The sequence below is a fragment of the Oratosquilla oratoria genome, chromosome 19 (assembly GCF_046742065.1).
Source record: "Oratosquilla oratoria isolate Oo_2021 chromosome 19, ASM4674206v1, whole genome shotgun sequence".
NCBI lineage: Eukaryota > Metazoa > Arthropoda > Malacostraca > Stomatopoda > Squillidae > Oratosquilla > Oratosquilla oratoria.
In genome coordinates, this window is record NC_134795.1 from 50,094,946 (window position 1) to 50,119,560 (window position 24,615).

Below are 24,615 nucleotides of genomic sequence, written 5' to 3' on the forward strand. Positions count from 1 at the left end.
ATATTTTCTCTTTTCCTCTCTGCACGCTTATACATATTAATTTCTATAACCGGTATATATTTTCCATTTTTCAGGTCTTTTGTCTTTCTTCCATTTTGTCCAAGCTTTATTTCTTTTGTCTTTTAACTCCCTACAACTTTTGTTGTACCAGCACTTTCCATATTCTTTTTCTTGTTTTTCTCTTGGGACATACTTTTCCACTCATTTTTTTTATAAATTTTTGTCAAAATATTCCATTTCTCTTCCACTGTTGTTTCTTCTTTGTATATTCCTTCCCAGTTTTCTTTTTGAAAGAATTCTCTTATTTTATCAAAGTTTGTTTTTTCATACATCATTCTTCCTTTTCTATATTGTTCATTTTTTTCGTGTATTTTTCCTCATTTAGTTCCAGTTCAATCAGTATATGGTCACTTTTACTTATTGGTGTTTTATATTCAATCTTTTCTACTATTCTAGGTTCAGATGTGATTATTAGGTCTAGTCTCGATGGTTCTTCTTCATTTCTATACCTAGTGTTCTCCTGTATCCACTGCGTCATTGTATGGTCAATAATCATCTCGAGTAGAACATTTCCCCATGAGCCGTCTCCACCCTTTACTGTCATCTCTTCCCAGCAGACTTCTTTGCAATTAAAGTCGCCCATCATAACCATTTTTCCTCCATCTTCCATTATCTTATTTAATGTTATCTTTGTGTCCTCTAACATACTTTTATGTTCACTCTCTTCCCACGAGGCTGTTTTTGGAGGCACATAATTTATCACAAACTTTCTGCTCTTCTTATCTCTGTCTTCCACTTCGATCATAATAATCTCTACTGTATTCTTTCCATATGTGACACACTTCACGTTTATATCCTTCTTAGTCAGAACATAACTCTACCCCCTTGCTTTGTCTCTCTGTTCCTAATCCAATAATTATATGCGTCATGCCCTACACTGTTGGGTGGTAGTGGACCTTTTAATTTCGTTTCTACAATTCCCATATGTCCGGTTCTTTTTCCTTCAGATAATTTCATTCAGCTCTTTCAATCCTGTAATTAATCCATCTATGTTTGTGTAAGACACTCTTAGTTTTCTGCCACTTCCATTGTATTCTCTGTTTCCCTTTTGTTTTTCTCTAGTATTTCGAATTTCCTTACTTTCATATTCACTACTCTCCAATAGAATTTCTCTTTTTCTGACTCTGTTCTGTTCTCTTTTTTTTTTCCTTAGCTTGTTGTCTTTTCATTTTTTCCTCCTCTCTTTCCTCCTTATTCATTTCCCTTTTTATCCATACTTTTTATATTGTTCACTTGCTGCTAGTTTCCCTGTTTTTGATAAGATATTCTCTGCCGTCGTTTGTGACCTGAATTTAATCTTAATTGGTCTGGTCTTATCTGTACCATACTTTCCGAGTCTAAACTTCTCTTCAATTTGTTTCATGATTTCAGGTTCATCTTCCTGAACTAATTTTAGTAATCTGCTTACTTTTTCATTTTCCTCATTGATTCTTGTGGTTCTATCTGGGTTGTGTTTCTCCTCCATTCCTAATATAATTATACATTTCTTTTTATCTGCTAAGTCCCTTACTATATTCTCCTTTTGTCTCATCACTTTAATAACTGAGTCTTCAGTTTGTTCTTTCATTTGCTGTTTAATTATGTCAGTAAATGCAACTTTACTGTTTTCTTGGGTTGTCTTCCAACCCTTAGCTTCTTTAGCTATGGCCTCCTTGTTTTCTTTATTATTCCCCTTTAATTCTTCATTCTCCTCTTTTACTTCTTTTAACTGTCTTTCTAGTTCTTCTATTTCCTTAGTTAATTTTTTGTTCGCCTTCTCTAGTTCTTCCAATCTTTCAACCCTTTGCGCAATTTCTAACATTCTACCGAACCTACTCTCCCAATGTTCGGTCATTTGTTCAAGTTTTTGTTCTAGTCTTGCCAGTCGGGGGAGGTTGGTATCCGCCCCCCCCCCTCATTAAATCCATGGAAATTATTATCCTCACCTTCTATTGTGCTGCTCATATCTATGTTTCTAATCTTTACGTTTTTGTTAGACCCCTCATCGTCACTAAATTGATCCGGTCCGCGTTTGTTTACATGGCGTCTGCCTGCCTGGACCAAGTCCTCTCCTTCCTCATTTCCTTCCATTTCCCTCAGTAATCCCTCCCCTTCTCCTTTTTCCTCATTTTCCCCCTACACCACGAGCAATCCCCTTCCCTGCAAATACAATAGGTACTTCTTTTGCGTTGAGATTCACGATAATTTAACTTTTTTTCAGGACGTCAATCCTCGCCGTCTGTCCGACGTAAGTGTGTGTGTGTATGTATGTATATATATATATATATACATATATATATATATATATATATATATATATGTAATTGTGCAAGTCAGAGCATACACACTATAATATAATACTGATGTGACGCTATTTTATTTGAAGGTAAAGAGAAACCCTTCAACTACTGGTCAGTGTCACTAACCAGCAGAATAGCCAAGTCACGGGGGGGAAATGTAAATGACACATGGACAGTATCACGAGGATAATTATATTTTGAGTAGTATGATGTATTAAACAACATTTCATCAATAACCAATAATCAATAATATATCATTCAATTCGGTTTTAGAACTGGAAGATTATGTGTAACAAACCTGATGAACTTTCCTCAAGAACGGTTGTGGTGCAAGAGCGGGTTAGACTTCGGATACTTGGATCTAGAGAAGACTTTGACAATGTATCTCACAATCGACTTTCCTTGAAATTGGAACTGAAGGATTTAGAGGTCGGTTCCTGAAATGGCCAAAGTATACCCTGAAAGACATGAGAACATTAGTGAGAGGCGAGAGATCAGGATAGAGATATGACTAGCGGAGTCCTACATGGATCAGTTTGGGCACCTGTCATATTCTTGGTATAAGTAAATTATGTGGCAGAAGGCACGGCAAGTTACACTAGCATGCTTGCAGATGATGTAAAGATAACGAGAAAAATAAAACAATGAGTGAGCATGCATAGTGTTACAAGATCCATACCAGGAGTGGGCAACCATTGGCACGCGTGCTAAATATGGCACGCTAATGACTTGTCTTCGGCACACGAAACCCAGGTTCACCCAAGAAAATAATTAAATAAACCGCCAGCTTCTTTGCAGACATTTGTATTTCAATTCAACAGAATATGATTTGGTAAATTGTGTATACACACACACACACACATTCCCCGGCCGGGCGGAGACAAGTTGGGTTTGTCTCCTTTCACGTGTAGCCCCTGTTCACCTAGCAGCGAGTAGGTACGGGACGTTAGTCAAGGAGTTGTGACCTTGCATCCCCGGTGTGTGGAGTGTGAGTGGTCTCAGACCTACCCAGAGATCTGCTAATAATGAGCTCTGAGCTCACTGCCGTAGGGTGGTGTCTGGCTGTCTCGAAAAGAGGCTGCAGCAGATCCGAGGTGAATACACACACACACACACACATATATATATATATATATCATAAAAACGATAACTTTGAAGGCCTGCACACGACCATTTTGGTAAAAGTTCATGACAACTCTAGTTTTGTCTTATTTGTTACGTCTTCCGCCAAGTGACTAGGCGTGACGCGACTCCTTTACCTCAATTCTATATACTCTTTCATGTTTTCGTATGAGTACTGGGATGGCTTTGACACAGAAAAAATGGATGATGAAAGATTAATAAAAGAGATGTAGAAGACAGAGGTGGGGTGGTGAACTTGAGGGAATGGTGATGGATATGGAGCTGCCTAGTGTAGTCCTTATGGTCTCTTGCAGTCTCCTTCATTCTTATGTTCTTATGGTCGATGAGATGGATGGATGGGGTGAAAGGGGCATTGAGCAAGAGGCTGATGTCTGTTGAGCAAAGAAGGAAGAAGGCAGGAGATCAGGGCGAGTGAAGAATGGCTGCGTGATGCAAGAAAGGGAGGAGTAGGGGATGGTTGTTGGTTAAGGAGTGGTTATGTGTGAACATTTTGACGCAGCCCGAAAGGATGTCTACAAATCTTCTCTTTTTATGCATTAAGGGGAGGAGAGGGCGGGAGATCGCCGAGTAAATGAAGCGGCCTTGCTGTGAATGTACTGTGTCCTGCTACATTGATCTTGATCCAAGGCAGCGGGCGGGATACAGGGATGACCCATCATCCAGGAGGACCGAAGATGAGGGGGCAGGGGTGGATGGGAATGAAATGGATGGGGTAATGGGTATATACCTTTCGACTTGGCTACCTCCCTGGTAAAAGGGGGGAGGGGAACCCTTGGACTAGAAAGTGCATCATAGTTAGGGTGGCCATTTCCAAAAAGGAGGACACTGCATATCGATTATTATAATATATATATATATATATATATATATATATATATATATATATATATATATATATATATATATATATATATATATAAAACTGAAAGTGAATAGTATTTTTCACTTCTAATGAAACCGACAAAAACAAATACCTGTATTTCTTACTAAGTTACAACACAAACAAAACCTAGGCTAGTTGTATCCCCACTTTGATTGCCAAACTATTTGGCTCAGTCAGTTAAACAAAGTCTGGCCAACCTAATCATAGTAGCTAGAGAAAATAATAATTGAAATTATATTCCGCAATGGAATGGGAAGTATTAACAAGAATCATAAAGTTAATCAAAATGGAGAATAAGAGCTGTTTTAATGATGCCATATTAGTGACAGATCAGGTAAATAATTTCAGATGGATACATGATGCTGGTTGACAGCTGTTTCGTAAATAATAAAATCATCGGTAAACAAAATCCATGTTATAGGGTGGCTAAATAAATGTATATGAATCACTGTAAGTAATTATATTAATCACAATGTGATAAAGGACAACAATATATGAATGCGTAAGTACATTACGGAGGCGGAGTTAAAACTAGAAGCCAAGCCTTGAGTTGGCGCTTGGTCCTCCCTACAGACTGTACAAGAATTGTAAATAAACAATACAATGACAATATAAGGACTAACAACATCCCAAACATAATAACACAATTACAATATTAATTATACAATGGGGGAAAATATGTATCTCCTAACTGAACAATACGTAAGTGTAATGCATAACAATTGTACGATGCCACAACGTGCCGCACCATTACATCCACGTTCTACATGAGGGTTCAAACTTATAAATAAAATACAAATTTCACAGCACAAAAAGATTTAGTTATCCGAAGTGAATATATCGTTTTCTGTGGTCGCATTGAAAATGTTAAATAAAAATAGACGAATAAACAAAATGTAAAACCTGATACTCAGCATATTTGCCACAAATTTAGGTTTCTATTAAAAATTTATGAAATTAAGAATTGCCGTGTTTTTTCTGATGTTAAAAATTGAGTCATTAAACTGTCTTTTTGTACGAGAGAATTTCACATAAAAAACGGCCATTAAGTAAAATCACTTAAAAATCACATTTATTCACTCTAACATGAGTTACAAAACCTACTTAAAATATTCTTTGATTATACCTCTTCCAATTTCTTTGATATTTGAGAGGGGTTCTCCAAGTACGCTGAAAAATGTGGCCCATCCCTAATCTAGATAGTATAGTGTGTATGCCTAGAGGTAATCGTGGAAAATAAAGTCTATGACAAGTCCTCGTGAATGAAAGGGCATCTGTGTCCACCAGGGCCCCGACATGGATAAGTGCCCCCCCCCACACACACACACCACCACCACTACCACCACCTTCCACATCTGATGGTCACTAGCACGATTCACATGTAACATTCATCCACATAACAAAGTTTATACACACATCATTCATATATACAACTCATGATAAATAAATCGTGCATTAAGAGTACACTAGGGGGAATTTGCTATATCTTCTTTTCACCAAAAGTGCCGCCCCCCAAAAAAACGTGCCGCCCCGAGGCATTGCCCCCCCCCCTGCCCCTCCCCTTGTCGGAGCCCTTGTGTCCACACCGCTCAGGTCAGAGGCAGTGAAGCGAGGCACAGTGCGTCCACAGCAAAACAGATACCCAGTGCTGGTTTCTCTCCACTTCATTGTTCTTAAGACTTTGGCCAAATTTTTGCAAAGGACAGAGTTGTGACTTAATGGATACGGAGGATTCTTTCATACTTATTGTAAACTGGAGTAATGATGGCCAGCATCATGGCTTCAGTGAGTACAGTACATAAGTTAATTGAGTGTCAATCATAAAGTTTAATGGAAATTTTGATGTTCGAGTGGAAGAATGGAACTACAATTTAAGGGGAAGGAAGAGATGAAAGAAAATGGGAAGTGTGATGAAAATAGTGATGAAGAAGTTAAGGTTAAAGTGATCAATATGAGAACAATAAAAATAGAGGTATATGAGAAGAGAGATTGCGGTAAGAGATATATATCAAAGGTGAACTCAGCTGATCAACAGGAAAAAATGAAAGGACTCAGCAATGACAGATGATAAAGAAGAGATAACACACATGTGAGACTTTTATCGTTCAGAGGTGAACTAGGATAGACGGGAAACAAGCAGAAGTGGTGAATCACGGGGTAATACACCATTAATTTTACCTATAGACAACGTAATAACCCACTGGGTCAAAGAAATAATAGGATACAGGGGCGAAGATACACCAGCAAGAGTGGACTTGGTCTCAGCAAAAGAACCCTATGCTATTGAATTTCTAATATAATATATATATATATATATATATATATATATATATATATATATATATATATACATATATATACAGTATATATATATATATATATATATATATATATATATATATATATATATATAGAGAGAGAGAGAGAGAGAGAGAGAGAGACATTCTGACAGGTTGACGTAAGTGGAGTAGGAAACACAGGAGTCTTAGTCTGAGTTTATTCCTGACTAGTTTCGCAGGTATGCTTTTTCAAAGCTGAAACTAGTCAGGAATAAACTCAGACTAAGACGCCTGTGTCTCCTACTCTCCACACACACGCGCGCGCGCGCGCGCACACACACACACACACACACACACACACACACATATATATATATATATATATATATATATATATATATATACAGGTTGACCTGAGGACTGCCGGATTTTTGAAAATGCCGGATTTTTTAAGTTTATAATTTTGTATGGTGTACCCCGTATATATTTAAAGAAAATTACCACCTGTACAGTCCTTATGGGAAAAATAAACACTAAGTGAAAAGCAAAGGAAATTTTATTATTCACGAACTAAATAAAATACAGTAAAGATAGTTATATAGAATTTTAATTCAATTTTAATAAAACATATAAAACTGATCCTCCGAAGAATTTTAATTAAACTAAATAAAATACTCCGTACTGTACTTCTTAGGAAAGAAGCTAAATAGCAGATGGGCTTTTTACACATAATGTCGTTTCACAAATGGTTCGCACAGACACATTGGTACCAATTTTTTATTTTTTTTTTTTATTTCCACTTTCTCTGCGATCGATAACGCGTTTTATGTCACCTTTCTTCTTTGTTGATTCCATATTGGGGCTATACAACAACAAATAAATGCTATAATGAGGAGAATAATGAGAAAAATAAGCAGGATTACTTGTTATAGTCAGCGCAACGAGAAGTGACCGCTAAGGAGGGGTTAGGAGATTTCCCGGTGTTGCCACATCTCCACAGATAACACGGCCCGCACGGCTCACACTGAATGCCGTGTGAGGGGGGCGGGGCCAGAGAATAGATGTAGCGGCAACGTCGCTCTCTCTTGCTCATATGCCATGTCTGACTCGAGGAAACGAAACCTTTGTATAGAAAACATTGCTTTGATTTTTACCTCAGTGGTGGTGTGTGACAAAAAAATATAATATAATTATATGTGGCAACATTATAAAAATATAAAATAAAATTATAGAATAAAATAAAATTATAAAATAATTATATGTGGCAACACAGGGGGACTCCCAGTGCTCCGCCCTAACGGCCATTTCTCAATGCAACGAGTATAGCAGGTGGAAGCATGAACCAACATCTGATTCTGGCGTAAGCGGCAGCTCCAGAAAACAGTGGCGCACCAACGCGGGAAATATGAAAATCAAAATGCGCTCCCGAAATCTGTCCCGGATTTCTGAAGGTTCCGGATTTATGGTTGCCGGATTTTTGAATGTCAACCTGTATATATATATATATATATATATATATATATATATATACATATATATATATATGTGTGTGTGTGTGTGTGTGTGTATGTATATGTATTTATATATGTATATATATATATACAAACAAATATAAATATAAATATATAATATATATATGTATATATATATATATATATATATATACGCCTTTACTTTTTAGTCTACTTTTTTAGGGATGTACCCTGTGGGACTACAGATAGCAGGATTCCTAGTCCTATCCCTCTCCCTTTTTTTTTTCGCTTCGTGCGACTCAAGTGGGAAGACTTGGTGGCAGCATTCCCTTCCCCCACCACAGGGTAGGCGAAAAAAGGAAATGAATATGCAGAGAAATTGTACAGGACAGTAACAAGGGGCTGCGAGACAGTATAACGGAGGGACAGTCGCAGTATAATAAACGTGTCATCATTTCACTATGAATAGTCTTCTTCTATCACAAACAAAATGATGTGTGGCTCTGGTCCGTTGGGGCGCCCCATATAAACTCTAAAGTGGTTTGTGGATGATGCTGTGATGCATGAGGGGGAGTGGGTGGGGGATGGGGGGTGGGGGAGTATGTATGAGAAATAAATTGATGCAGCCCGAAGGGATTTCTTCCTGTCTTCTCCTTCTCAACATGAGGGGATAGAGAGGGAGTCGCCGAATTAAAGAAGCGGCCTTGCTGTGGATGTGCTCTTGCGACACTGCTTCTGACCCAGGGCAGTGGACAAGATGCAGGGAAGACCCGTCATCCAGGAGATGCCAAGATAAGAGGGAGGGAAGAGGGTAGAAGGGAGTGGAATATGTATGGGATGGAATGGGTGGGAATGGTGTCTATGCCTTTGTCTTTGGCTACCTCCCGTGTAAGGGGGAAAAGAGCCTTTGATATATATATATATATATATATATATATATATATATATATATATATATATATATATGTGTGTGTGTGTGTGTGTGTGTGTGTGTGTGTATGTATATATGTATCGGTGTGATCATAGGCGTCAAATTCAATATTAAAGGAATACAAAACTGAGTCACATAGACAAAATTCTTTGTGATTTTTTTTTAAATAAACTGATTGAAAAGAATACACTAAGACAAGAGAGAGAAAAAAACTTCCTGAGATTTTACTTATTGCGTTTGGTGTAGCCTACCAATACATAGCATTTCGAAAAGAAAATTATTTAACGGGTGTGAAAAAAAATAAGAGGTGAAAGAAAACAAAAACAAAAACGAAAAAAAACACTGGAAAACTACAAACTGATATTCTGAAAAGGGTGTAATTAAATCATGTTGATGAACCAAAGCTGTTGCGTATATTCAGAAATGACCTGCTGAGACCAAATGTACGAGTAGATAGAATATTATATAAAGCTATTATTCAACTAGAGGTCGTATCTATATGCTGTCTAATTATCCTATAAGGTTTGGTCTTTATTGGCTGACCGAGTATTTTGGGTAAAGTGACGTAGCTGGGCGCTTCCTGGTGTAGGTGCGGATGTGTACACTGGTAGTGGCATACGCCATACAGGCTATGCGCGCCAAATGTGAATTTTGCGTGATTGGTGACTAACAAATTCAGTTACTGGAGGCAGATTTCCATTAGAAAATATATCAAAATTTAAAATTTCGAAGCACGATATACCTAAAGAATCTATACCATCCCTGTAAGACAAACAAGACTGGTCAATGCTGACACAATCTTTTGTGTGATTCCACGTACTGACGAGCCCATACGATCCAAAGCTGATAACATCTATATTATAAATTCAAAACCTCATAAACAGCAATTGCACATTAAAAACATTGGCATTGCATCACATTCTTATTTCATGTTCGTTTTTTAGTGTTTACATCTTTGAAAAAAATACTCAAGTATAACGGTTCTCGTTTGAGCAGGAAGTGGACTTATGTAACCATTAGAATCGAAGTTGAAGCCGAGCAGATTTAGTACAAACATGAAAATCAACCAACTGCGCAGATATAATTGTATTTTTTAGAATATCTTGGAAGTTACTTATGTTTAAGTGTAACGCTAGACTAATAATAAAAAATACAAACTGTATGTCGTACCATATGACGTCACAGCCTTTGACGTTTCTACCAAAACAAAGCTCACACGAGCATATTGGGTGCCACTAGTTCGATGTTGTTGAGTGCGATAGCTTACCAAGAGCGCATAACAGGTGATCTATCATAAAAGAAGGATGTCAGCCCCGGGTAAATCACGCTGTGAGGACGCCCTAGGAGGTGAGTTTATTGCCTAAATAATTTGACAGGTATTAAATCGTGCGAGTTAAAAGAAATAGTGGTATTCAGCGAATGGAGCTTGTGACGTCTCCGAAGGAAAGCGCGCAATTTTGATGGTGGTATTGTAATTGTATGTTTTTTGTATTTTTCTTTGTTGTCGTAAACAAACAACTAGTTTTGCATAACACAGGCTTAAACGGAGCAGTGTTATTGACCAATGTTTATATGCACATTCAAGTTTACTCTGTGAAGAGTTCACTAGATGTAATGCGTAAATCCACGCACCAGGTATTGACTGAGCCCTTGCGAAGAAAACCGAATCTCGAAAATATCCAACATTATTACTTTATGTTTATCTGACAGGATTATATTTACTCAAGTAATTGCCTTATTGGTTTCCTATGATGTGGATAGCGTTCATGAGGTATGTCGTAGGTATTGCAAGCTTTACTATTGTATTTTTCTGTCATTCACTCATTCAGCAGTGGCGTTACTTTTGTAATGGGCCATTCTGTTATTTATTTTCTAATTAAGCTAGAACTTGAATGCTAACATGGATTGTGTTCTCTGGCTGACAGTTCAGTATTACATTTTAAACTGGGTTAGTTGTCGCAGCAGTGTTTGACATCTCCATTTTTTCACATATATACTTTGAGAGGTAATGATTTTAAGTTTGACACTGCAAGCTTGAATGAATGCCAGTCTTTGGTTAGATATATAGAAGTAATTGAATTCTTCTGTAGTTTTAATTCTGAGATGTGTATCAGCCAAGCATCTGGTGTTATACCTGTTGTGTTTGTTTTTATGATACTGAAATATGACAGTTGTGGATGTCATTATTACTGCTGTGTGTAATTACAATAACTATTATTATACAAATGGCAGAAAGTAATCCTGGCATCCTTAGTAACATCATTCAAGTGTCATTATACTGCATATGGTGCACCTTCCTGCTTTTTTTTTATGGACTTTTCACTTGTTTGTATTTATGAACATTTGGACTGGTGCAGCAATAATGTGTGCCCCTCTGCCTTATGATACCTGCCATGGGGAGCAGGAATTTAACCAGGTGTGATATGGCAAATACGTTTGGCATCTTACCTGGTTATCTTACATCTGGTGGGCTTCCCAGGCTGTTCAGGAGGGTTCTGCCGAAGCCACATACCGCTGATGCCCCAGCTACAGGAAATAAGATTAGAAATAGGAAGGATTAATGTGTAAAGACTGGAAAGTGCATCATAGCAGCTAGTGAGAATAGTAAATGGTATTCTGCAATGGAATGGGAAGTACAGTATTAATAAGAATCATAAAGAAGTTCATCAAAATGGAGAGTAAGAGCTGTTTTAAATTATGCCATATTAGTGACACATTAGGTAAGGAATTCCAGATGGATGCATGATGCTGGTTGCATGTGGTACTAGAAGAGACATTCGCTTTTTTCAGTTATAGAGGTGGTTAACCAGAGATAAAGAATGAAAGTAGAAGTTACAAGCAATCAGCATTCTATTTTTGAGTGGAGCTTAATCTCCAGTGATAATAAGTTGTATGATGTAGATAGTGGCAGATGTAAGTGATTATAGTAAATTATCCACATTCAGTTTATGTGATTTAACTTTTTGGTATATTTCGTAGTTTTAGGGAGGCTGATACTTTACATAGTTTGTTTATGATCAGTCGTTCCTACAGTGAGTTGTGCCACAGCTGGTGAGGGTGTTGGAAAAATCGTAGGGGATTGTAAAGAATGACAAGGTGGTATCAGAACTTAATGCGCTAGACCATCCATATAATGTACCACAATTTTATGGATTTAGGATGCACTGGGCAAAATCTGGTACAGTAAGTCCTCGTTATATGGTACATATGCATTCCTGAAAACCTTACCGCAAATTGAAATTACCGTATACTGAACCCATTATAACATATAATAATAGGATATGGCAGATGTACCTTCTCCCTGCTCTTTCCTCTTCAAAATAATCTAGCGGATACCATATCTGTGAATTTTTCTTACTGTAAATAGAATCGAGGGTAGTAATTACCAAATACTGTAACTGTGAATTTACCAGAAAATTACCGTATAAGGAGGACTCACTGTAATCCAAATGTCTGTCAGTTTTTTGGGATTTTCACACTGAGCAGACAATGACAGCTGAGGATGCAGCAGTGGGCAAAATATAGCAATCCAAATATCCATCATTTTTTTTTTCTTTTTTTTTCACTATAAGCAGACAGTGATTGCTGATCCCAGAACTGTGCCATTCTTGTCAGCATGGGTATCATTTTGTTTCAACTTCCATTGTGCACATTCACAGTGAGATAGTCTTGCTTGGTTTTTAGGGAATTTTTTAATATTGTCATGATTTTACACTGTACAGTAATTTTAGAAGCATGCCATCCACAGAAAGTAGAATTATAGAGATGAATTTAAATTTTGTTGCGAAGTTTAAGTGTGGCTGGTTAATAGCTCATGTCAAAGATTCTTTTACTGTTTTTTTATATTTTGGTCAAAATTCACAATCTTGTCACAGTTTATATTAATCACTGTTTTCAGTTCTATATCATACCATCTCTCAAATGTGAATAACTTTTTTTTTTTTTAACTTCAGTTTCTGTAGTGTCTTTTAAATTTGCAGGGAGCATATTAGATAGTCTTGAGGCACAATTCTCAAACGTTCTAGTACTTACTGGAAAGTGGTGATGAGTTGGGTTAGATTTTTTTATATTTATAAGGCTAAGTAAAATCTTGAAACATGAAATTCATTGTTGATGGTTTTGCAAGTATTTGTTGTTCCATTAAGCCAGGGAAATAATGAAGTTTAATTGAGAGATATAAAGCTGTTTATAGATGATATGTGCAGGTATGTAGGGTCAGAGTGGGTGCCGATAATATGACTGCTGGTGAGAAGCTTACATTGCATATTTGTATCCATTATAAGATTTAATGATGGTTAGTTATGGTGGTTCTGTAATTGACAGTATACTGTAAGTGTGTATTTGCCTAATTGTATTATACAGGAAGGGAGTAGCACTCACTGGGTCCCGTCTTCTAATCTCCAATTTCATCATGTGCAAAAACAGTAAAATAAAAGGGTGCACCAGGATGGGTTTTATTCTCAAAATACATATGCCTTTTTAGTGTTTGATTAGTTGTTTTGAATTACAGTAGACCTAATACTAGGGAGAGTGTTAGTGTGTCTGTGGGAGGAGTTCTTGGGCAGTAATGTGAAAGCTGAGGGTGGGGGTTACCTGAAAATTTTGGTGACTGCCATTTCAGATAATGTAAACCGGCTTTTTCTCAGTTTTTGAGGAACTTTGTTTGGCACCAAACACAAATTGCCTTTGATGGATTCACTTAGAAGACACGGGACACATTATCTTACAATGCTCAATACTCATGTTTGTGAACAAAGCCTCATAAATACTTGAAGTATATATATTTTTTCAATATTACTTTATTTCTTCATTCCTTTTTTTTTATGAATGGAGTTCAGATATTTGATGTTTATCAGGTCTGTAACAGACTATTGTATTTCTTTTGTTTAAATTGCAATGGGCAGATGTTTAGCTATTCTGGCTTTCTGGAACATTGTTTTACTGACAGTCAGGGAAAGCACATGTCCAGTTCTAATCTACCCATGTATTGTACTAATCTATCAATATATAATTTCCTTAACTAATACATAATTTTTCAAACATATTAATGCCACTTAATAATGATGTATGTATATTTAGGTACTTGTAGTAGTGATGAGTTAAGAATGTCGCACATCTCTTGATTGGTTGTGGAGCCCTGAAATCATGTGTTTTATGTGATGGTATGAGGTTTAGTGGTGGCATGTTTTTTATTTATTTATATCTTTTCTTCTTTTTTCATCTTTATCTTCTTCCATAGTTTGTAACTGTGACCTTGGATTTAACTTGTTTAGTTTGTTCTGATTCCAGTAATTGTGGTATTCTAGTCAGAAGGATTGGTTATACAAATGTCTCTGGCTTTTGTATAGTGATAAAGAATTACCTATTAATGTGGGTATTTCATATTTGAACTATGCCCTCTGACATTGAAGTACTGTACAGTACTTATGATTTTTTCCCCAAACAATGGGCCATTATCTGCAAAATAGGGTTGGGAGAGAGAAATCTATTGCACTAAATTGCTTGTCATCAAAATCGATGGCATCAGTTACTTCTAGGGCAATATTTTCTATGACAGACTGACATTGGCTACAGTATTTTAGATTTTGTTTTTAAGTTTGCTCATGCTCTAAATACAAAGAATGCCAGTAGTACTCGTGAATCACGTTGACACCTCACTCGTTCATGAATTAACGCATACCATGACCTTGCTGTGGATGTGCTATGTCTTGCGACACTGCTTCTGACCCAGGGCAGTGGACAGGGTGCAGGGATGACCCATCATCTAGGAGGTGCTAAGATGGGAGGGAGGGTGGAGTGGTGTGGAGTGTCTTCAGGGAGGGACCGGGTGGGAATGAGTTAATGCCTTTTCCTTTTTGGTTACCTCCCTAGTAAGGGGGAAAAAGCCTTGGTATATGTATGTATGACATCCACATCAATAACAAAAAATGGCTAAAAAACTTCTTAGTTGTCAGAGAGGGCAAAGTGTACCAAAACAACCAAAAGATTGGGCAGTTGAGTCCCCCAAGGAGTGGTATTTTTGCCTGCACCATTTAACTTATACTCAAGTGACCTCCCCACTCCAAAGCTCTCATTTTTGCAGATGGCACAACAATAATAGCTCAGCATAGCAGAGCTTGCAAAGTAGCCATTAAATACTCCCAAACATACTTGAACAAACTAGAACTTTGGTTAAGACAAAACAGAATGGTAGTCTTCCCTCAGAAATCATCATGAGATTGCTCACCCCAGAATCAAAGAAATATCCAATTGTAATGTTGAGTGGCCAACTTCTTCCATTGGATAAGGGTCCTAGGCTTAATTTTTTAGGTACATATAATTTTCAATCCATAGCCCTTTCTGAACACTACATGAGTTCAAATCTATGATAAGTGGAAATTAAGGATATAGAGTTGTAATTGGACATGAGCTTCAGGCTAGGTATAGTGAATTGAAGAGTACGAGACAGGATCTAGTGAGCATTGCTCCTTTCCTGTATACCACAATCAAGTAAATACAGTGAGTTCTCCTTAAACGGTAATTCTTTATCCGGTAAATTCACAGTTACAGTATTTGGTAATTACTACCCTTGATTCTATTTATGGTAAGAAAAATTCAGAGATATGGTATCCGCTCGTGTTTTGAAGAGGAAAGAGCAGGGAGAAGGTATGTCTGCCATATCCTATTATTACATGTTATAATGGGTTCGGTATATGTAATTTCAATTTGCGGTAAGGTTTTCAGGAACGCATATGTACCGTATAACGAGGACTTGCTGTACATATCAAAGACATAAGTGTGAAACCCAACAAGAAAATAAACAGTGAGGTCAATAGCAAGCACATTTTTTGGTCAACAGGAAGAAATACTAATCACAGTTTAATAATTTTGATTGTACTGTGTCAAGTTAATAATAGTAACACCATTTTAGTGTAAATTTTAAAACTGTACCATTTTCAAGAGACTTGAAGTTAAGTGTATATTAGGTATATGCACACCACCATTGTACATACATCACGATCACTGTCTACCTCTTCTGTCATCATTGCCTCTACTTCAGGCACAGAAGACCTAACAAAGGTGGACTAGAGCCACACATCATTTTGTCTGTGATAGAGGAAATCTCTGTTCAAAGAGAAATGATGACATTTTTATTATACTGCGACTGTCCCTCCATTATGCTGTTCCTCCACCCCTTGTTACTGTCCTGTACCATTTCTCTGAATATTCATTTCCTTTTTTTGCATAACCCTGTGGTGGGGGAGAAGATTGCTGCCACCAAGTCTTCTCACTTGAGTTGTATGAGGCAACAAAAAAATGACAGGGATAGGACTAGGAATCCTGTTACCTCTAACTCCAAAGGGGACATTCCTAAAAAAAAGTAAAGGCATATGAGGGTCTAGGAGTTTTCCAACTAGTACCCTAAGGTTTGGGTCTTTTAATATGTGTGGATTTGGTACAGATGAGAGTAAAAGAGGAGAGATAGGCAGTATGTTTGTGAGAAGAAAGATTTTGTTGCCATTGAGTGAAACTAAATTGAAAGGGAGGGGTGAGTGTGAGTTTGGGAGTGTAGTTGGGAGGTTCTCAGGAGTGAAGAGAGGATGAGGGAGAGAAGGGGTGGTTATACTAGTAAGTGAAGAGATAGGTAAGTGTGTAGTGGAGTGGAAGGAGGTTTCTTCAAGGTTAATGTGGATGAATGTGAAACTGGGAAGGGAAATGTGGGTTTTTGTAAGTGCATATGGGCCTGGTAGTGAGAAGAGTGTAGAAGAAAGGGAGGATTTTTGGATAGATTTAAATGAGTGTGTAGAGGGATTAGGGAGAAATGTCACTGTAGTTGTATTGGGTGACCTTAATGCTATGGTAGGAAATGAACCAATAGATTGAGTGATTGGGAAATGTGGAGTTCCAGGAAAAAATCGTAGTAGAAAGTTGATGGTGGAGATGTGTCTAGAAAGAGAGTTGATGATAGCAAATACAGTGTTTTGGAAGAAAGTCAAGCATAAGTACGCATGGGAGAGGGTGGTGGATGGAAGGGTGGTAGATAGGGCATTAATGGACTACATGGTGGTGACCAGAAAAAATAGTAGGAAGAATTTTGGATGTACATGATTGAAGGTAAGTTGAGAGTAGAGGATAGATGGAGAAAGAAGAAAAGGACAGAAGGTAGGGAGGGGCTTAGAGTAAACTGCTTAAATGGGAAAGAAAAGGAGAATGAGTACAAGAAGAAGCTGAGAGAGGAGTGGGAGTGAAGAAGAGAGTAGAATTAGGAGTGGAGGAGGAATGGGGATGGTTCAAGGAGAGAGTCACAAGGTGTGCAGAGATGGTGTGTGGAACAAGGAGGGTGGGAGGAAATAAAAGGGAGGGTAGTGAATGGTAGGATGATGAAGCAAAGAAGGTTGTAGAAGAGAAGAAGCGAGCATTCACAGATTGGTTACACAATAGGATGAGAGAATCATATGAGAGGTACAAAGGAAAGAAAAGAGAAGTAAAATATAAGATAAAGGAAGCAAAGAGGAGAGCAGATGTGAAATTGGGTAAGAATATGACAGAATTTTTTTAAAGTAATAAAAAGATGTTTTGGAAAGTAAGAGAGGAAGAGGAGGCAAATCAAGTAGAGAAGAGAAGGTAAAAGGTGCAGATGGTAATGGAAGAGATGGCAGTAAGAGGAAGATGGGCAGGTTATTTTAGGGAAATGCTAAATGTGAAGGTGGATAGGGAAGGAAATGTAGTTGCAGTGGGAAGTAATAAGAAAATGACAGTAATGAATGAGGAAAATGGAGAAGAAATAAGGAAAGATTATGTGAAGGTGACGAGAGCAGGTAAGGCTCCTGGGTTGGATGGGTGTCATACGAAATGTCTAAAAAAGGGAGATACAATGGTGGTGGACTGGCTGGTGAGGTTGCTTAATGGTTGTTTAAAAGAGGATAAAGTGCCGGAGGACTGGAGGAGTGCTTGTATAGTTCCACTTTACAAGGGAAAAGGGAACAAGTGTGAGTATAGTAGTTTCAGAGGGATTACTTTGTTGAGTGTAGTTGGTTATGCTTATGGGAAGGTTTTGAGAGGAACAGATGGAGTAATTGGTGGGGAATAGTGTAAGTTTAGGACTAGTAGGGGTTGTGTGGATCAGATTTTTGTGGTAAGACAGATATATGAGAAAGATTTTGGAAAAGGTAAGGATGTTTTTTTGCCTTTATGGATTTGGAAAATGCTTATGACAGGGTAGACAGGAAGGCACTGTGGGAGGTGTTGCAGATATATGGGATAGGAGGAAAGCTGTTAAGAGCAGTCAGGAGTTTTTACGAGAGTAGTAGAGCCTGTGTTAGAATCAGAAATGGAGAGTGCGAGTGATTTGAGGTAAAGGTGGGACTTCCCTAGGGGTATGTTATGTTGCCTTGGCTGTTCAATTTATACATAGTTGGGGTGGTGCGAGAGGTAAATGCAAGGTTGATGGGTGTGGGATTGGGGATGGTTAAATAAAATGGAGATAAGCCAGTTGTGTGGGAAGGTGTCCAAAAGAAGTAAGTTGAAGATAAATGTGGGTAAAAGGTGATGAGATGTACAAGAGGACAATGTGGCAGCAAACTAGAAGTGAGTATTAAGGGAGAGAGAATGGAGGAAGTGGATAGTTTTAGATACTTGGGTATGAATGTGGCGGGAAAGGGAGGAGTAGAGGTGTAGGTAGAATGTAGATTGAGAGAAGCAAGTAAATGCTTAGGGGGATTAAAAAGTGTAATGAGAAATAGACATTTGGGAATGGATGCTAAGAGGAGATTATATGAAGGAGTGATTGTTCCAACTGAACTGTATGGGGCAGAAACATGGAACATAAGAGAAGAGTTTGAATGTGTTTGAGATGAGATGTCTGAGAAGTATGATAGGGGTTAGTAGGCTGGATAGAATGAGAAATGAGGAGGAGAGTGGGAGTGGAAAGGTAGTTGGAAGATAGGGTTGATGGAAAAGTATTGGGATGGTTTGGACACATGGAAAGAATGAGTGAAGAAAGATTAGTAAAAGATGTGTGGAAGGAGTGAACATGAGTGGGCAACCAAGAGTGAGGTGGATGGGGTAAGAAGGGCATTGGGAAAGAGTGGAATATCTGTGGAGGAAGGACGGGAGAAGACAGAAGATAGGGGTGAATGGAGAATTGTTGTGTATGGATGATGTGATGTATGGAAGGGAGTAGGTGGGGATGGGGTGTGTGAGGGAGTACGTGTGAATGATATTTTGATGCAGCCCAAGAGATTACTCCCCGGCTTCTCTTTTTCTGGATGAGGGAACGGAGAGGGGGGGGGGTTGCCAATTAAATGAAGCAGCCTTGCTGTGGATGTGCTGTGTCTTGCTACACTGCTTCTGACCCAGGGCAGTGGATGATCTGTCATCCAGGAGGAGCCGAGATGAGAGGGAGAAAGGGAGGGGGTGGCGAATGGGAGTGGATTTTTTTTTTTTTTTTTTTTTTTTAAAACCTGAAATGAGAAGAGTTGTTTCAGGTCACGAATACGAAAAAACACTTAAGTTGATATGGAAGAGCAGCCTGGGAATAAGGGCCAGTCTTTGGAAGACTGCCATGATCTGTCCGAGAGGGGCCATTGCGGACCTGGTTCCTTATGCAACTCAGGACTGTTGCTGTGGGCTTTTCTGCCATGGTCGTCATAAAAACCATATCCAGGAAAAAGGTATGGTGATGGTTATGGCATGCGATCACTGTTATCTCCAGTCAGGCGTGCATACCAAAAAAGCTACAGGGAAATCGTTTTAACTACTAGTTATACACTAATGATCTAACCATACGGGCTACACCAGGCTTCCACGGGCCTCACCAACGAGGACAGTTGAGAGTTCGTTGGAGTAAAAATGACTTCGGTTACAATATTTGAATTTTCAAATCTCCAAATATCAAATTATCTTTCCGTCATGTATAAGAAAGCTGGATGATTGTAACAAATGCTAGACTTATTGTTGAAACGTTTTTAGAGAAATCTAGACTTCCAGATGTCAAATTCTAGTCATTCAAATTGAGGTTGGAGGTAGGATGTCGGAGGAAAAATAGTCCAATATGATAACCCCTTCAGCGTTGTCTTGCGGGTAACCCAGAAGGAGGGAGAGACACAAAGCATACGGAAAGGTGTTAGGGATTTGTTACCTTTCATTATCTGCGGCGGTGTAACTGTTGTATCTTCGGTTCTGACCTGCCACCTTCCTATCTGCCTTTGCTTAGCATTCTTGACTACCACCTGCTCCCCGCGTGAGCGTCTCCACGGTTACCATCGTGCAAAATGTGGGACAGAGCAGAGGATACAACAAGCCATTAGAAGGCGCGCATCACGACCGTAATCTTACAACGACGTTACCGGAAAGAAGACAGCATAACAATCGAAGTGTTCCTGTAAATGAACCAAGAACAATAAGTTAATGAACGTTAATGATAGTGTGCTGGGAAGTGATGTATACATACGCTTTCCTCGATGCTTTTAGTAACAAGATACTAGTTATTAGGGGTTGCTGGACTGCGTAGTCCTGATTGCAGGGGGTGCTCTCAAGGGTCGGAAAAGGTTGGAAAGCTCTGGTCTAGCGATAAATATAACAAAACAAACCCAGTGGAAGAGGTTAGTGGAAATGTAATCCACTTTAGTGTCAAAACTCTCCCCAACACATGAATAAAATATTTTGTAATTAGCCAGAAATTAAAAAGACTAAGAGGACGATTGTATATGAATCGCTAATAGCAAGAACCGGGTCAGGTGTGGTGTCACTAAGATATCAAATGAAGCTTAATCCTTATGTGGCGTTCACTTCTGGTTTACTTAACCCATTCAACTCCGATGACAAGATGTCTTGTCATTTGGTCAAATAAAACAAAAAATCATAAAACACCAAAATGTTTGATCAAACACCAGAAAAATATGACGTCAGTCCTCCTCCTCGAGGAGGACTGATGACGTCATATTTTTCTGGTGTTTGATCAAACATTTTGGTGTTTTATGATTTTTTGTTTTATTTGACCAAATGACAAGACATCTTGTCATCGGAGTTGAATGGGTTAAAATCGTCTTCCAGGCTTATTAGCTATGACGCACTAATACTAAATATCACCTAGTTAACACGTTCTACCGTTTAACGTTGCGGCTTTTGTATTTTATCAAAATGACGACCGCCGTCCATCTATCTCTATCTTCCTCTCCATTCCTTCCGTCACTTCCACATACTCCACCTCCCTCCCAACCCTGTGGCCCTGAACTCCGGCCCTTTCGGTCCCACTCCCTCTACTCCCCTGTACTCCCAGCCACTCCACACCTTGACCTTGAATCGACCTATTGTCCTCTGTCTTCCTCCTCATCTTCATCTTTCCTCCTCAACCCCCCACCCCCACACCCGCGTTCCTTCTCCCCCCCCCTTCCTCGCTTTTCATCCTACTTTTCACTCTCTTCCTTGTTGCCTCCCATCTCTTCTCCGAGTCTAAGGTCTCTCTCTCTCTCTTTCTCTCTCTCCCTCCCCCTCCCTCTCTCCCTACCCTTTCCCCCCTCTCTCTTTCTACTTAAGCATTGACAGGGGTTAAATCCTTCCTAGTTCTCCTCCTCTTTGTCGGTGACACATAAACAACAGACCACACTGAAACAACCATCAATCACTTTTTTTTTTTTTTTTTATATAAGAGAGGTCATTGGTAGGGCCAGGTGGGTTTTGCACGGTGTGATGATTTGCCTCATACCACCACAACCAGTAGCGAGTGACGCGCATCATACCTCCATCCTGGCATCATCACATGTGGGTAAACGCGTTGGTAGGTTCGGTTAAAATGAATATCAGCCTCTCACTTTGCATCTCGAAGCAAAGGAGCCTATTCCTAAACAAAGAATTAGTGTTCTAGATAATCGTTTGTCGATCATCGTTGAGCCGTGAACGATCATCATTGAGCGATAATCGCTCCTGAATAGACGTACTTTAAGGACTGTTGCCGGTTGTCGTGGGGCTGCGGGCTTGTGTTAGTGAAACTTGAGTAAACGTTGTTCCTTGTTCAAAACTTTTTCATAATAATGGAGGAGACTGCAAGAGACCCTAAGGCCTACATCAGGCAGTTCCATGTCCCATACTACCTTTCGTCCTTGTCCGTAGATTTATCTAAACTCGTTAAACATCCAATTGTTTCAGCGCTCGTTACATGGTTACTGGCCCACCCCTCCCTTCCTCATCTCATCCTAACCTCTTCCTCCTCCCACTCCCATTCTTGTCAGCCCTGTTCATACTAGCGGTTTCAACCGCGGCGGTACCGCATAGTCATGGAAAACTGCACGGTTGTGTGTAAAAGCCTCCATTGACTTACAGTGTAATTTAACCGCCTGTGTGAATAGGACATTAACCAACTACTATCTTCTATACGATTCTCTACCCGCCTGCCTACTCTCATCACTTTTATTCCGTCATTTCGATCTTCCTGTACGTTCTCTTCTCCTGGAAGGACCTTTGGGTTTCGGTATTTTTCGATTTCTGATCTTGTTGGTCTTATGTGTTATTTGCATTCGATTTGGTCTTTTGTTTTCTCGTCGTTTTCTCGCCGTGATGTGTCAACCCATCGTCAGTCATTCGAACACTCAGAGTCAGTCAGGTTGTCATACAGTCAGTCAGCCACTTAAACAGTAAAAGAGTCAGTCAGTCAATTAGTCACTCAAACAGTAAAAGAGTCAGGCAGGCAGTCAGTCAGGTTGTCAGTCAGTCATTCAAACAGTCAGTCAGTCAGTAAAAGAGTCACCAGTCGCTCAAACAGTGAAACAGTCAATCAGTCATTCAACCGTCAAAGAGTCAGTCAAGTCAGTCAGTCAGTCGGTCCGTATTTTCTCCCTAGAGTGACTTTCCCTATATATACTTTCCTCTCACGTGCGGTCTCTCTCTCCAAGAGCTTCCGTTGGAGATCAACTTGGTACCGCAAGTATCATACCACCACTGAGCAGTGGTATGAATCTTGTGACTCGGGTGGTACCGAAGTTGGGACTGAGGCTTTCCGTATCCGTTCTTTATGAGGTGGTAATGCTGTAGTTTTATTCTGGTCAAACGCGAGGTTACTTTATTTGGTTGTCTGGGAAGCCGATGGTGGTGAAGGAAAGATGTGACGTCAGAACACCTGACAACCTCACTACTCCCATCCCCCACCCCGCCTCTGGCACACCTACAGCTGTTAGACAAGAGGAGGAGGAAGATGGGGTGGGATTTTGTGGGTAATTGGATAAAAAACTGGTGATGGTAGAGAAGGAGAGGAGGAGGACGGTGGGAGTGGTGGTGAATAATAAAAAACAACAACATAGGAATGGAGGAGACAGCAAGAGACCATAAGGCCTACACTAAACAGTCCCATGTCCCTAACCACCTTTCGTCCCAATTGTTTCAGCACTCGCTACATGGTTACCAAGTCTATTCCAATCGTTAACCACTCAGTCGGTAATCCAAATCTTGCCTATTTCCTCCATTAACCTAATTGCGTAAATGGATTGAGATAGAAAAAAGGGGAGGGGGAAGGGGGCAGGTGAGTGACAGCAACGGGCATGTCGGTTCCTGCATGACGTTTGCCTTCTAGTTCCCGCCTAGCAACAGCCTCTCAGCCCGCGCGTTACGTAAGATCAGCCGGCAAGAAGTTGCGAAGTGGCACACGCGTCTTCGATGCTCGTGGCCAAGGTAGACCATGAGGGTTTCTCGCTCGCGTAAAATGAACTGGAGGACAGCGAGCTTGGGGTACAGATTAACTGGGAGTTGGTTAACCTGGAGGCAATGAGTGGTGGGTGCCAAATCAACGTCTATGTTCGTACACTCTTGTATAGGTTACATTCTCTCTCTCTCTCGCTCTCTCTCACACACACACAGAACATATGTGACTTGTTAATTCCCATCTGTGAGAGTAATAATTGTCGATCACGTGTTCAGTACATGATACAAAACCATGCTAAATCTCTCTCTCTCTCTCTCTCTCTCTCTCTCTCTCTCTCTCTCTCTCTCTCTCTCTCTCTCTCTCTCTCTCTCACACACACACACACACGCTACACAACTTGTGGCGCAGTTGGTAGAGTTCCCGAGTGCCACTACGTAGATCCGGGTTCGAATCCCGCCCAGGGCTGAAATAATTTCAATATCGCTGCGCTGCGGGTTGTTACTCCAACTCTCGTGGGCGGGGAGTTGTGTGTGTGCGTGTAAGGTCACAGCATTACCCATAGATCGGTCATATACGAGCTCTGAACTCTTCCGGGAGGGAAATAGCTGTCGATCACGAGTCTAACACGTGATCCAAAGACCATAGTGAATCACACACGCATGCACTTATCTCAGAATATATGTGAACTCTAATTCCCATCCAGGAGGGTAATAACTGTTGATAACGATTCCAGTGCCTAGTGCAGGACCATGGTAAATCACACACACACACACACAGAAACACACACACACGCATACTCGTGATTGACAGCTATTTCCCTTCCGGAAGAGAGCTCAGAGATCGGTTATATACGAGCTCTGAGCTCTCTTTCGGTAGGGAAATAGCTGTCGATCACGAGTCCAACCCGTGATCCAAAGACCATGGTGAATCACACGCAAAAGCGCGCGCGCGCGCGGG

At 39.6% G+C, this 24,615-nt stretch overlaps 1 protein-coding gene across 1 annotated transcript in view; it reads left to right on the plus strand.

Annotated features, from left to right (window-relative positions):
* Window positions 1-10,256: 10,256 nt before the first annotated feature.
* BNIP3 (BCL2 interacting protein 3) overlaps window positions 10,257-24,615 on the plus strand; it is a 123,140-nt gene continuing 108,781 nt past the window's right edge. The window contains exon 1 of the mRNA XM_076202977.1: window positions 10,257-10,394. The gene's annotated coding sequence lies outside the window, so the exon portion shown is untranslated. The remainder of the gene's footprint in view (window positions 10,395-24,615) is intronic.